At 40.8% G+C, this 12,555-nt stretch overlaps 1 long non-coding RNA gene across 1 annotated transcript in view; it reads right to left on the bottom strand.

Annotated features, from left to right (window-relative positions):
* The window catches only part of LOC125439424, an 80,468-nt gene extending 68,404 nt beyond the window's left edge, over window positions 1-12,064 (bottom strand). Inside the window, exon 1 of the long non-coding RNA XR_007245532.1 lies at window positions 11,900-12,064. This is a non-coding gene — a long non-coding RNA (uncharacterized LOC125439424). The remainder of the gene's footprint in view (window positions 1-11,899) is intronic.
* Window positions 12,065-12,555: the final 491 nt, after the last annotated feature.

The following is a 12,555-nucleotide window of genomic DNA, read 5'->3' as shown; positions in this document are numbered from 1 at the left end:
TAGGATTACATTGTTAGCATATGGGAAATTAAGAATATATTCATTACATTTATTTCCAAGCATACAGCTGGCAGCCTAGAGTAAAAACAAAAATAAAAAGGACTATTAAATATTAATAGGTCAGCATATTAAAAAGTTATATAGCATGGACAGCTAATTAACTTCATTGCGAACTGATATGCCTGCAAGACATTCTGCATGAAATATGTGGTATTTACACTTTTTATAAAGTTTATATGACTTAATATAAACTAAAACAGTTTGCCAAAACTGATGCCTCATGGTTGCAACGCCAAGCAAAAAGTAAAGCAATTACTGAATATAACAAGAGCAATCTTATTCTTTTGCAAGATAAACATTGTACAAGTGTGCAGTTAGTACAAGGTTCTTTAATTACACCAACAACATAGCCTATGATTGGACAGATGAAATAAACATTAGAAAATGGTTGTGTGCTAGATCTGTTTCAGTATTAATAATTTGTTTATTTTTAAAAATTTCCACCTTTCTCTCTTGCGGAACTCAAGGCAGTTTACAATATAAATAAAACAATTAAAAAACAATAAAATCAACTTTGACACAACTCATAAAAGTCACAGTTCAAAAACTCCTATTAGGACTGCCAATAATAAAAGATTAATCAATCAAAATGTAGTTCTAAAAGAAACTGTTTTCAGACGTCTCCTGAAGATCAACAATGAAGGCACCAGACACACCTCCCTAGGGAGATCATTCCATAATTGTGGCACTTCCATGGAAAAGGTCCTCTCTGATATATGCATGCAACAAGCTGTGACAAATCCTAAACTTGCCAAAGCTCAAGAATGTCACCTGGAGAGTCTGGAGCCCTGTATTCCATTATGTTCACTTCTGTCCTCCTGACAGACTTAGAGTCCAACACAGATGATGTAGGCACTGTACACTCACAGGAATTGGCAGAGGGCTGCACCAATGTGTTTGCTTCCTTTGCTGGGTCAAGGGGCACTCTTGCTGGTGGACTGGGCAGAGCTGCCAGCACCCAGCTGCCCCTCAGCTCCACAGCAGTGAAATCTGGAAGTCTGCAGAGCAATGTTGGAGTCCACTCAGACACTGGTGTTGGGGGGGAGTCAGCTTCCACCTGGGATTTAGGGAATGACCTTCACGGTCTGGGGCTTTGAGTTATGCCACCCTTTTGAGTATGTAGCTCTATTAAGCCCTATGGAGGGTTTCTGGGTGGCGGACCTGTTTTTTTTCCTTCTAGCTTCCTCCCCATACTGACTAGAAGCCTTCTGGAGGTTGTGCAGCAGCGCAGGAACAGCACCACCCTGGTTACCCCAGGGAAGTTGATTCGGTTCTTAATCCATCCTGAAACAAGGACAATCCAGTTCAGACCAGGCCATTTATTTGTCATGGAAGTCCAGAGAAATTACCAGGTGTTTGATGGAGGTGGGATTATACTATATATGGCTCTGATTGATAAAAAAAATAGACATCTGATATAGAGATTTGCATGGGATTGGAGAAATCTACTTATTCTTAGATAAGAAGTTGATTTAGGTCCAAATCTATTTATTAGAAATATATGTACATTTGGGATTTTGTTTTGTTTTCAGTGGAAATTGTGTCTTGGGAAGGCTTCAGAACTCTTTTGAATTCTCGTTACCACATGATCTGAGGAACCATCTGCAGCATAGGTAACATACTTAGGTTAGTTCTACTCTATTGCCTTTTACTTGAATATTGCTATGTTATTGTTAATCTCCTAGATGAGCATCTCTGCCCTAAACCCTGGGTGTCAGCATATTGTCAACGCTGATATGGTCCTAATGTAGCTAGTTTATATCCTATGTTCTCTTGCAGAAGAAAACGTGAGCAGTGGAGATCAAGCAAGCTCATCTGCTATGTTGACTTTGGGATTTGGGAAGACCCTAATTCAGAACTCCCAGCCCCCGGGGAAAAAGGCAACCTGTTGCCTCTCACCCTTCCACATGCATTATGGGAATAATAACTTGGGAACTTTAGGAATTAACTTGGTGTGCGTAACTTGCTTGGTGTGACAAAATACCTTGAAATGTCCCCAGTGACATTTGAAGTCACGCTTGCAAGGCCGGGAAGAGATTCCTAAAATACAATTTCACAGGTTCTCTAGCTCGTCAAGAATTAATAGCACATAATCACATAAATTACTGTGGCTTAGAAGTCCATAATTTCTCAGTCATTTTAAGGCAATTCCAGGCTATGCCACAGTACCAGTGGAAGTAATAAGCTATGCATTAGCATATGCTCCCAGAAAAATATATTAATAAAGTAAATTTTAAAAATTGCTCAGGTAATAAGGCTGCTGTTGTAGCACTTTTGAAGGCTATAGCCTTGAGACAGGGAACAAAAATGTGATAAGACTTAGATCAATCTTCTTCATCTCAGCTAATGCATGGTGGCAGAAATAATGTCTTCCTGAAAAGTAGGTTGCTTCTGCTTCTAAGGCAGTGGTTCTCAACCTTCCTAATGCCGTGACCCTTTAAATCAGTTCCTCATGTTGTGGTGACCCCCAACCCTAACATTTATCCATTTTACAGAGAACACTGTAACACTGATGCAGAGAGTCTTAGGTGACCCCTGTGAAAGGGTCGTTTGACCTCCAAAGGGGTCCCGACCCCCAGGTTGAGAACCACTGTTCTAAGGGATGTGAGCCAGGTAAACCTAGAGTCAATGTCACTTACTACCATGCTAGTCTCTTAGATAGTCTTGGGTGGTCTCCTATGTTCTCTACTACTATCCTTAGCCAGCCTTTCTACACTCTGGCTTCCTTGTTCCTTAACTTTCTTAATTTATTAACAAATTGAAGATGACAACATAAACTAGACATCTATATACGTAATAGAGACTTGTGCTCCCTCTCCATCTGTAGATATCTAAATCAATGGATTGGGGCCACACAGAAACAAAACAAACTTTTCTACAAACTTAGCGGACTGCTCAGACTTACAGAAAAAACTGAGATGTTTCAATTTCCCCCTAATTACAAAAAATAAAAAGCATGGACAATTGGGAACTGTGGCAAAGCCTAGAGGCAGCTGCAGTGGAGCCCAGGAGCCTGGCAGCAGGAGATGCCAGGAGTCACTCTAGGGCCTGCCGTAGCAGAATCTACTCTGGTTCAGGCCCAGCTGCAGCAGTGGCGCATGCTTAGTCACTCCAGATTTAGCCACAGCAGTGGCCACTCTGGGTCTGACTGAAGCAACTACAGGCATCAGAAGCTACTCCGGGCCTGCAGCAGCTCTCAGACAGTAACACAATGGCTGCTGGGCTCCAAGGTGACCAATTGAACCTGGACACACACCAGCTCAGCAATGGGGGTGGGGAAATATTCTCACCCCCATGAATCCCCCCCTTCATAGTTATATATCACCTTTATCTAGGTGCTAGTAATATCTGTAAAATAAACCTCTATAGATATCAAATAGATAATCACTGAATGAAGGGGGAACAGCATGGTACAACATGTTTGTGTGGAGTGTTGCCTGTCATAACTTTTTAGGAAAGCTGTTCAAGCAATTAAGATACAGTAAATTCTGATAGGGAATCCAATTATTATGTTATCTGAATATTTAAAATTTATGAATTATCATGCATACTGCTTATCTCTGTAAAAACTCTAATTGGAAGACGTGGAAAATAGTATAGTTCCTGCAATGAATGGACATACAACAATAGGAAAGTGAACAAAATAACTGGAAATCTGTTCTGCATTTTCAGGGGAAGGGGGAATATAAGTTGAAGCAGTATAGTTTTCTTCCCCAGAGTAAAAGAGTTCTTTGTGCATATCAGGGTGTATTCTTGTTGCTGGACTACGTTATCCATATATTTAAAAAGCAATAACACATAAAGGTCAGACAGCTCAATAAAGAACGAATGATACAATCCTGTGCAGAGTTACTCCTGCCTACACCCACTGAAAGGAATGGGCTTTGACTGGAAGAACTCTTTTTAAAATTGCACTGTAAATCTTTCAAAATTGCACTGCAAATCTTTCAAAATCTGTGACAAAACAAGTGTGGAATACATGTGTCAAAACAAGTGTGGAATACATGTAAGTTTTAAAAATATTACTTAGTAACGCAATGAGTTGGATCCAATCAAATGTTTTGCAGGTAAAAAGGAAGGAATGGTCTATTTGGAGCAACCAACCCAAATGTTTTGCTGGAGGTCATGGAACCTGCTAATACAAAAGCCACACAGGATGAAGGCTGGAAGAAGCATAGCAATTGAGAGACATGGAGTGAAAAGTCTGTCTGAATCCATCTCAACACCTGTCGAAAATAATACATGCAAGATTTTCAAACCATACAAGTCGTACTGTATTAAACAAACTTAAACCGAAACATGTTTCAATCAAGTCCAATAAATTCATGCAATACAGACACAAACTGGAAAGTGTATTATCAAATCATTAGCTCATCAAAATTTTAATGAAGACTGCAGGGAATGTTACACAAATGGATAATGGCTCAAAGAGCCTTGTTCAAACTGTTGTTAATTAAATAATCTCTCTGCAGTGGAGACAGCATAATTTAACTTTCAATTGTTTTAGTATCTATATCATATCACATTTGTGGCAGTGAAATGTCTGGCACTGACTGGTTGAGATGGGCCAATTACACACAAGGCATATGCAGTGTGATGGCGGCGAATGTACATTGCCACAAGATTAATTGGATGGACGTATTTCCTCAAGCCCCATTTTCACTTTCTATTCTCCCCACAGCATGTGAGGCCACTTCTAGCTCAAATTTAATTTTGCTTCGCAGGGGCAGAGTTGCCACTGTGCACAGCTTTGCCTTAGACCTCTGCCCTCCATCCACTGCCAGCATGCCTAGTCTCCCCCCCCCCACTCCCTTGTGCTGCTTTGCATGCTTTCTCCTCACCCTCCTTCCTGTTTTTGTAAATGCTTGTATTGATACATTGATATTAAGCAGTGTCTCTTTCCACCCCACCTCCCCTGCTCTACTTCTGCCCTCCTCAATACTTGGGAGGACCTTTTCAAAACTTTCTTTCACACAAGAGTCTCCTTTAAAAACAAGCCTCTCTCTTGCAGCAGCAGCGGCGGCAGTGAGAGAGGGAGAGGGAGTGAGTGACTGTGTGCGTGTAGGGGAAGGGAGAGGAAGAAAATATCAGCAAGATCTGTTCCCTTAAGACTGTTGAGGGGTGGTGTTGAGAGAAGCAGCAAAAGGAGAGGGTTGACACTTCTGGAAGCAGCTGCATGGCAAGCACTGGGCTTCCTCCTCAAGCATAAACAGAGAAACATGAGCAGAACCCTCTGCAAGCACACTAAGCAGAGAAGAGTTCCAAGGTAAGCATTCCCTGCACAATTGGTCATGGAGTGGTGACTTGGAATATTCAGTTGCTGACAGGACAAAGAGTTTTACAATCCAATTTCACTGAGGAAGGACGAAGTAATCAGTGTATCAGTAATTAAGACATTACATATAATCTTCAGAAAGCTTAAAAAACAAGAACAAGAATAACAAGGAAGTTGAAAGGAGATAGCAGACTGGGGATTAAGAAACAAGAACCTGATGGAAGGGAGTTTGAGAAAGAGGGATGAAACTGGAAAATGAGGAAACAGAGTGTACTGAAGAAACTTTACAGTTTTGGTCACACTCAGATTCAAACCTCTGCTCAGTGACAAAATGTTGTATTGCAATAAATTAGCAGACTAAATAATAGGACAGAGACACGAGGGAATTGTTCTGTAGAACTTTACTCGATAACAAAATTAAGTAACACTAAATATAGAAACAGCAAACTCTCTGCAAGTGCTCAGTTTGGGTATCTGCAGTCTATATGTGATGATGTGTTTCTCTTTCTTCCGTTGCTGGAAGAAGAAACAGAGATCTTTCCAGAAGCTCATGTGATTCTAGTCATGCGACTTCAACAGTTAACTCTTGTTTATCTGAATGAAGCAGACAATTACAAAAGCGTAACACAACACTTATGGGTGATCCTGAGTAATTACCTAAGAACCTAGCCTAATTGAGTTGTGGCAAAGTATTGATGGTGGGGGGCAGGGGGGATTTATTGTCTGGAAGAACGAGACAAATATGTCATGCAAAACTTAAGATGAAGAGACAGTGTACACTACTAAGTTCTTCTCAACGTGGAGAAGCTGCCACCAACAGCCCTATATCACAAGTATTGTTCCAGTAAAGGCTGAAGGTAGACTGCGGCCTTATATTCTTTTACTGGATGTGGAGATGCAAGTGATGCCCTTCCAGGAGTAAGCTACTAGTTCTCAAATGTGCCACACCTGGTTATGGTGGTCAGAACTCTTAATGGGATTTAGGTGCATCAGATGCTATGAGACTTCAGAGACTGCAGTGGCTGCTGCGGTGGCTGATTCAGCCATCAAAATTAGCTGAAGCACCAAAAAAAGCTGGAGGGTGACCAGTGCAGGAGGGTAACCATTCCAATATGGAGGCCACAGGGGTCTAGGCCTGTGGTGACAATGCAACAGACCCAACCCCCAAAGGCGAAGGACTACATCAGTTAGATAGTCCAGATAATTCCACTCCAGGAAGTTCCTGGGCTCCCTCTGTGACCCCGCCCCCCCGCGCTGATGTCAGCACCCAGTTCTGTGTGCAGGCCTGTCTGCCCTCCCCAGGGCAGACAGGGGTCATGAAAAGGCGCCGTTAAGAAGAGTGCCTGGGATGCAGCGCACTGAGGGGGCGCAACAGCGGCAGCGTCGGGGCGGCTGCACTGTCGCCGCCCCTGTCGTGAGAAGTGCCAGGGGACCCCGCGCTACTCTCCTCAAGTAGCACGGGGCTTAAGGTAAGTGGGGCAAGGCATGGGCGCGCGGGGTCGTGGGGACGCCTGGGGGCGCGCCTGGGATGCCACCTGCTGAGAGCAGCGCGCAGCATAGGGGGGATTAAAGAGTGTGGGGAAAGGCCCTGGTTTTTTTCAATGATATATTCTTTACCTAGCAGAAATTGTGTTGAGTCCTGGTTCTCTCCACCACCGTGGTAGTACAGACTTCTTTAAACTGGTTAACAGTAGTAATGAAAGTATGGGAAAAGAAGAAAAACAATTTAAACCCACACGTGAAAGAGCTTGGTGCATGTAAGACTCTCACCACTGGGTAAGGTGAATAAGTAACTAGACTCTAAGTCACATTGAAATTAATGGCGTTTACTTTTTAATTGGACATGTGGGAGATCAGCAGTATGTCTCTTTCTAGCTCAGGAAGGGAGCAAGGCGGGGGCAGGAGTAATACTTTGTTTTTATACCTCTTTATTATTATAGACACAAAAATATTAGTAATAATTAAGAAAATACATTTAAGGATCAGATAGGCTAGAACAGCCTAGAATTATCACATGTGCTACTGAGCTAACCTTTGTGCACTATGGAAAATATAAACTATGTAATGTCAAACTTTGTTAGAAGGAAATTGACAAGATCTGAAAATGTGTGTAGGTAGCTTATCAGAAGCTTAACTGAAATACTGTATCTAATTGTGAGAAATAATGGAGATTATTGTTTCAAGTTCCTAACTTGTTCATTATGCAAAAGATTTTTTTTAGCTTCTTTGAATTCACTTCTCATGAATCCTTCTAAGTGACAGAATATATGTAAAACTGAAGCCTTGAAACGTGACATATTGTATGCAATTTTAAAAGAACCAGATTGAACAGCCTCTTAGCCTCCAAGGAAGTACCTCATCAAATGAATTACTGTGGATACAATTATCACAGTGCAAGAAAGCGCATGAGCATTAATAATGAAGAGAAAATATATGAGTTCTCATTTTTAAAGCAAATTTTCAGGTAAACCTCAGTAGCCATTTAGATATTTGTTCCTGTTAAGTCGCAGAAGTGTTATTACTTCCCAGAATTTCTCCACAAATCAGATCTTAGGCCTTATTCATCTATGTGTCCTTTCCAACCTTTCTTGCACTAAGCAAAATGAAACTTGGGTTTAAACTTTAGATAACTATGGCATTAGGTTAAACTGATGTCACTTTTTATCAAGACTACAGCATAATAACAGCAACATCTGAAAACCTTAGAGGCTGTGAATTCCATGTCCCCTGGATGATTTTAACTCCAGTAGTAAATATTGTATTAGATTTGGCCTGATATCTTTGTTGTATTACATAGGTAGTATTATGTAGTGGTTAAAGCATTGGACTAGGATGTGGGAGATCCACATTCAAATCCCCATTCTGCCATGAAAACTCTCAAGGTGACCTTGGGCCAGTCTCGCACTTAGCTCAACCTTCCTCACAGGGCTGATGTTGAGGATAAGTTAGTGGAGAGAATGATGTAAGCCACTTTGAGTCCTAGTTGGAAAGAAACGGTATAAATGAAGTAAATAAATAAAATCTAGCCACAGTTTCCAATATTCCACAGTTTCCACCAGTGACTCCTTAACAGAAGGCACCAAGGAAAGGAGCTGGAAGTTCAAATATGCAAAGGTATGCACTATATTAATGAGGAAAAGCAACTATCTTATTTAAGCTTGGGCTTTTGTTAAAATTGCTAATGGAAGGTGCGTTTAATTTCTCTATCAGGAACTGTTTTCCACAATGGCATTCTTTGGGCACTCAACAACAAAAGTTGAAAGATTTTTTGTGCTTAGATAATGGAAAATTTGAAGTACTATATATTAAAAAATGTGAGTGTGTCCCAAATTGTTAAGTATGTTAAACGTATTTAAGCTGATTAAAACATCTCTCTCCCATATTTCTAAAAGTCACAGCTCAGCTGATTAGATTTTTCTATCCTGTGTTTTGGGAGCATGTGGTGGCCAGAGGGCAAAGCCCTTGCCAGTGAAGGTGGGCAGGGATCCTATTGCAGGTCTAGCAAGGAGTGTCCTGGATGTGTGCCATGCCCAGGTTAGGGTACTCTGTGCTTTGGCTGCTGGATATTTTCCCAGCTATGAGTATGTCTAAACGGAGCAGAGATCCAGTGGCATCTTAAAAACTAACAAAGTTTATTTATTAAATGAGACACGGCTATCATCTTCAGATATATATGGTGGAGAATGTCATTGTGGTCACTGGCTCTTGGGAGCACTCTCCCTCCCTTGCCACCTTCCTGTGAGTTGGATCCCTTACATAGTCATGATTGGCCTTCTGAGTAGATGTGTTTTACATTGGTTCTTTGTGTGCGTTACTATGTGTACCTGTGCCTTTAACAAGTGTTCCTGCCTACAGTGGATGGTTGGCTGTTCCATAGCACTGTGCCCCACCGCCAAACAACAGGTGCATTGAGTACTGAATCCCACATACTCTTAGCTATTTTAACAGGTGAACAACTGACTGAAGAACTCTAGTCTTACCTAAATATTCTGAAAAGAAAGACATTTCATTATTCCCTAAGCATTCTGGATCAGCACATTCATTTACAATTGCAAATTGAGATCAAAAGGGCTTGTGTATATTTGAACTGTATTTCTGCAATAATAAAGCACTGACAATTACAAATTTATTATAATCTGTTGCGCTGTATTTACTGAAGAACACTTAATCAAAATGCTTATCATTCATAAAAAGACAGCAGTAATTTCAACAAGCAAAATAATATATAAAAGATGGTCCTATTCCGTCTCATGAGTACTTTTTTTAAATCTAAAATTCTGGAATTATTCCACAGTGATATTAATGTGTAAAATCAGCAATGTACACTTATTCCATTTTTGCTTCTCCAAATCCTCTAAATGCCACCCCTGCCTCTTCCCATCAACTAGATAGAGCTTTATTAGCATGAATGTCCTCTACACTGTCCATCATCTGTCCTGAACAAAAGTATCCCTGAGTCTTGTCCCATGATGTGTACTTTTCCTCCAACCACCAGAGGACAAGATATAGTTTCTTGCTGCAGAATTCAATATGCATTCTTCCCCATGCTCTACAAATAGCCTTCAGCAGAGCATATAATCCTGCTGTCTAACTAGGACAGCACCTGTCTTATTCATGCAGTGCCTCATTGTAAATCCTGCATATTAGTGAATTAATACTCCGGATTCAGAAATAAAAATACCATTTTAGAGCTCCATTTAATACTGTTTGCTGACTTTCCTTGTTATAAAAAACCCTCTATAGGTAGCCTATTTAAATGTAATCTGTGGAAGAGCTTTTTAAAAAGTTTTTGCAGATTATTTTGAATTTTTTAAAAAAATCATTTCCCCCAAACGAGTGACAACATATAATTTTGTACAACTGAATGATTTGTTCTGGAACAATCTCCCCCTACTTCCTGCTTGCTTATTCATCAAAGAACCAGTTTCACAGTGAAATGAAAAGCAGAATAGTGAATTTTCCATCCCGTAACTCAAAAGTATCTATCATTTTGTAGCTTAAAAAGCTTTCTTTGTCACATGAACAATAAAGCGCAAAGAGCTGGCATAAGAATGTGTTATCCTTTGTCCTTTTATCCTCTGGCAAATCGCTCAGAGAAAAATCTGTTACCAATCTAGAGAAAACATTTCGCTTCCTTGCAAACTCTCCAAGATAAGTCTTATCTGTGACCTTAAAAATATTCAGATATTAATGACAAAATTTCAATTTATTTTAATGCCCTTGGATCATTGCTGGCTATGATAAAAGTGGTCTGTGAAATTGTGACACAACATAGAAATAGGCTTGTCAGCATTTTCTGTAACAAAATTTATACGCATTATGGAGACTTGAGACACATTGGTCAATAAAGACCTATTAATGGGTCAATTAAAGCACTACCTATTTGGTATAATGTAAACCAGAGTTCTTCTGTCATTATAAGCATTGAGTGTTCGTACATCTCTTGCGTTATACATCATTATACATCTCTTGTGTGATTGCCAGGTGGCTTTACCAGTGCCTTGCCTTTACTTTAACACAAAATACATAGAGAAAACATCAGAATTAAAAAGGAACCTTTCCAAACTCCTTTAAATAGCATGCTGGACAATTTAATGATTAAGAACCTGTTCTGTGATTGTGAAGGAGTCCTTTTTCTACCAGCACTCTCCTATCCGGTCCAAATTAACCGATTAAGGGAGTGGATTTATCAACCAAAGAAGTGAGCAGATGTGGCCTCTACTAAAATGAATGGATGCTTACTCCAAGATGCAAAAATATAGCTTTCCCAGGGCCTTGGCAGCCTAGAACAGGCACGTCCATAAAAAAGAGAAGTACGCAGGAAAAAAAGTATTTTAAATACAAATAGAATTTGAAAAGTATGTATCAAAACTCAACACTTCAGAGTTCTACTGAATTATCGTGGGGATGGGAGTAGTAAGACGCCATTTAGTTTTTCATTAAATCTTAAAGCAGGCAGTCTTTACAAGCCTAACTGCTTGTATTCCTTTAACTCAACCTTGTAACTATTGTTTCACTTGGTGAGATCACAAAGTCCCCGGAGGCAACAGCTTCATATAACTTAACAGCCTTTTCTGCTCTTTCTCTAGAGTCTAGAGGGAAAAACCTCCCCTCTGAGGCATTCATGCCTCATTAGCCGCCTAATTTAATAATTAAGAGTCAGCGAGAAAGTATTTCTCCGTCAACCCATGGAAAAAGGTGGAGCGGTCTACACCACTTCTTCAGTACAGAGGGGTGTGCGATCATTTTGCAGAATTACCTGCGCGTTTGCCCCTCTTTTTGCAGAGACAAATCGTATCCTGGCTCTTATTAGGATTTCTCCGTTTCTATTACAACTTCCAGAAGGAAAGGATAGTAGGGAAACTCCCCCCCTCCCTCCCCCCCCCGCCCAACTTTTAGAAGAGACAATCTGGAATGAATGGCAGCAGACTGAAACGGGGTCTGACTGCGTTGGAATGTAATGCCTTAAGTTTTTTTTTTCCAGATCGTCCCTTAACATAGCAGATATCAAACACATCTGTGAGAAAAGCTTTCCGTCATTTTTTCTAGTTTTCTACTACTTACATTGTAAAAAACAAACAAACCGATTTTCCAGAAGCGGTCAGGAATGGTATAGTCCACTTTACTATATCATGGATGCTTTCCTTCGTCTTGGCTACGTGAACCCTAAGGGGGCTGATGAATACCTCACAGATTCCACCACCCGGGGGGGGGGGGGTTTCACCCCTTCTTGTGCACTTGCCGTCGTCCTCATTTTAAATTTACTGCTTTGATCAGTACCACGAAGTAGCTGTAATACATGACAGGTTTTTTTATTATTATTAACCCCGGTCTTAGGTTTTGCATGCAAGGGTTTCCCGAGATATCAGTGCTGGAACTGGTCAGTGACCACAGCGGTTGCTATCAACTAAACTACTGGCTAAGGCAGTACACTGACGATTAGGATTTGCCCGTGTGATGCAAAGAAGAGCTGAGTGGTCATTTGTCGAGAAAGTTTTTGCTGCAGCCTCTGCAAAGACTTCACTGATGACAGCCATATATATTTACATTTACGTGCGTTTCCTTTAAAGAATACTGGTCTTCTTGCGGATATTTAGTCTTAGCTGGCCTGAATGCATTCCCTCCCGCCTCACCCCGGTGATTTGTCTCAGCTGCGTCTCGCCTGGGGCCCTGCAGAGGGCAGAGTTTCCTTCCTAAATTGCCCTGCTTTAAAGCCGCCT

The sequence above is a fragment of the Sphaerodactylus townsendi genome, linkage group LG01, assembly GCF_021028975.2.
Source record: "Sphaerodactylus townsendi isolate TG3544 linkage group LG01, MPM_Stown_v2.3, whole genome shotgun sequence".
Classification (NCBI taxonomy): Eukaryota; Metazoa; Chordata; class Lepidosauria; order Squamata; family Sphaerodactylidae; genus Sphaerodactylus; species Sphaerodactylus townsendi.
The sequence above is the reverse complement of the archived record's forward strand: the minus strand, read 5'-3'. Positions and strand labels throughout refer to the sequence as shown.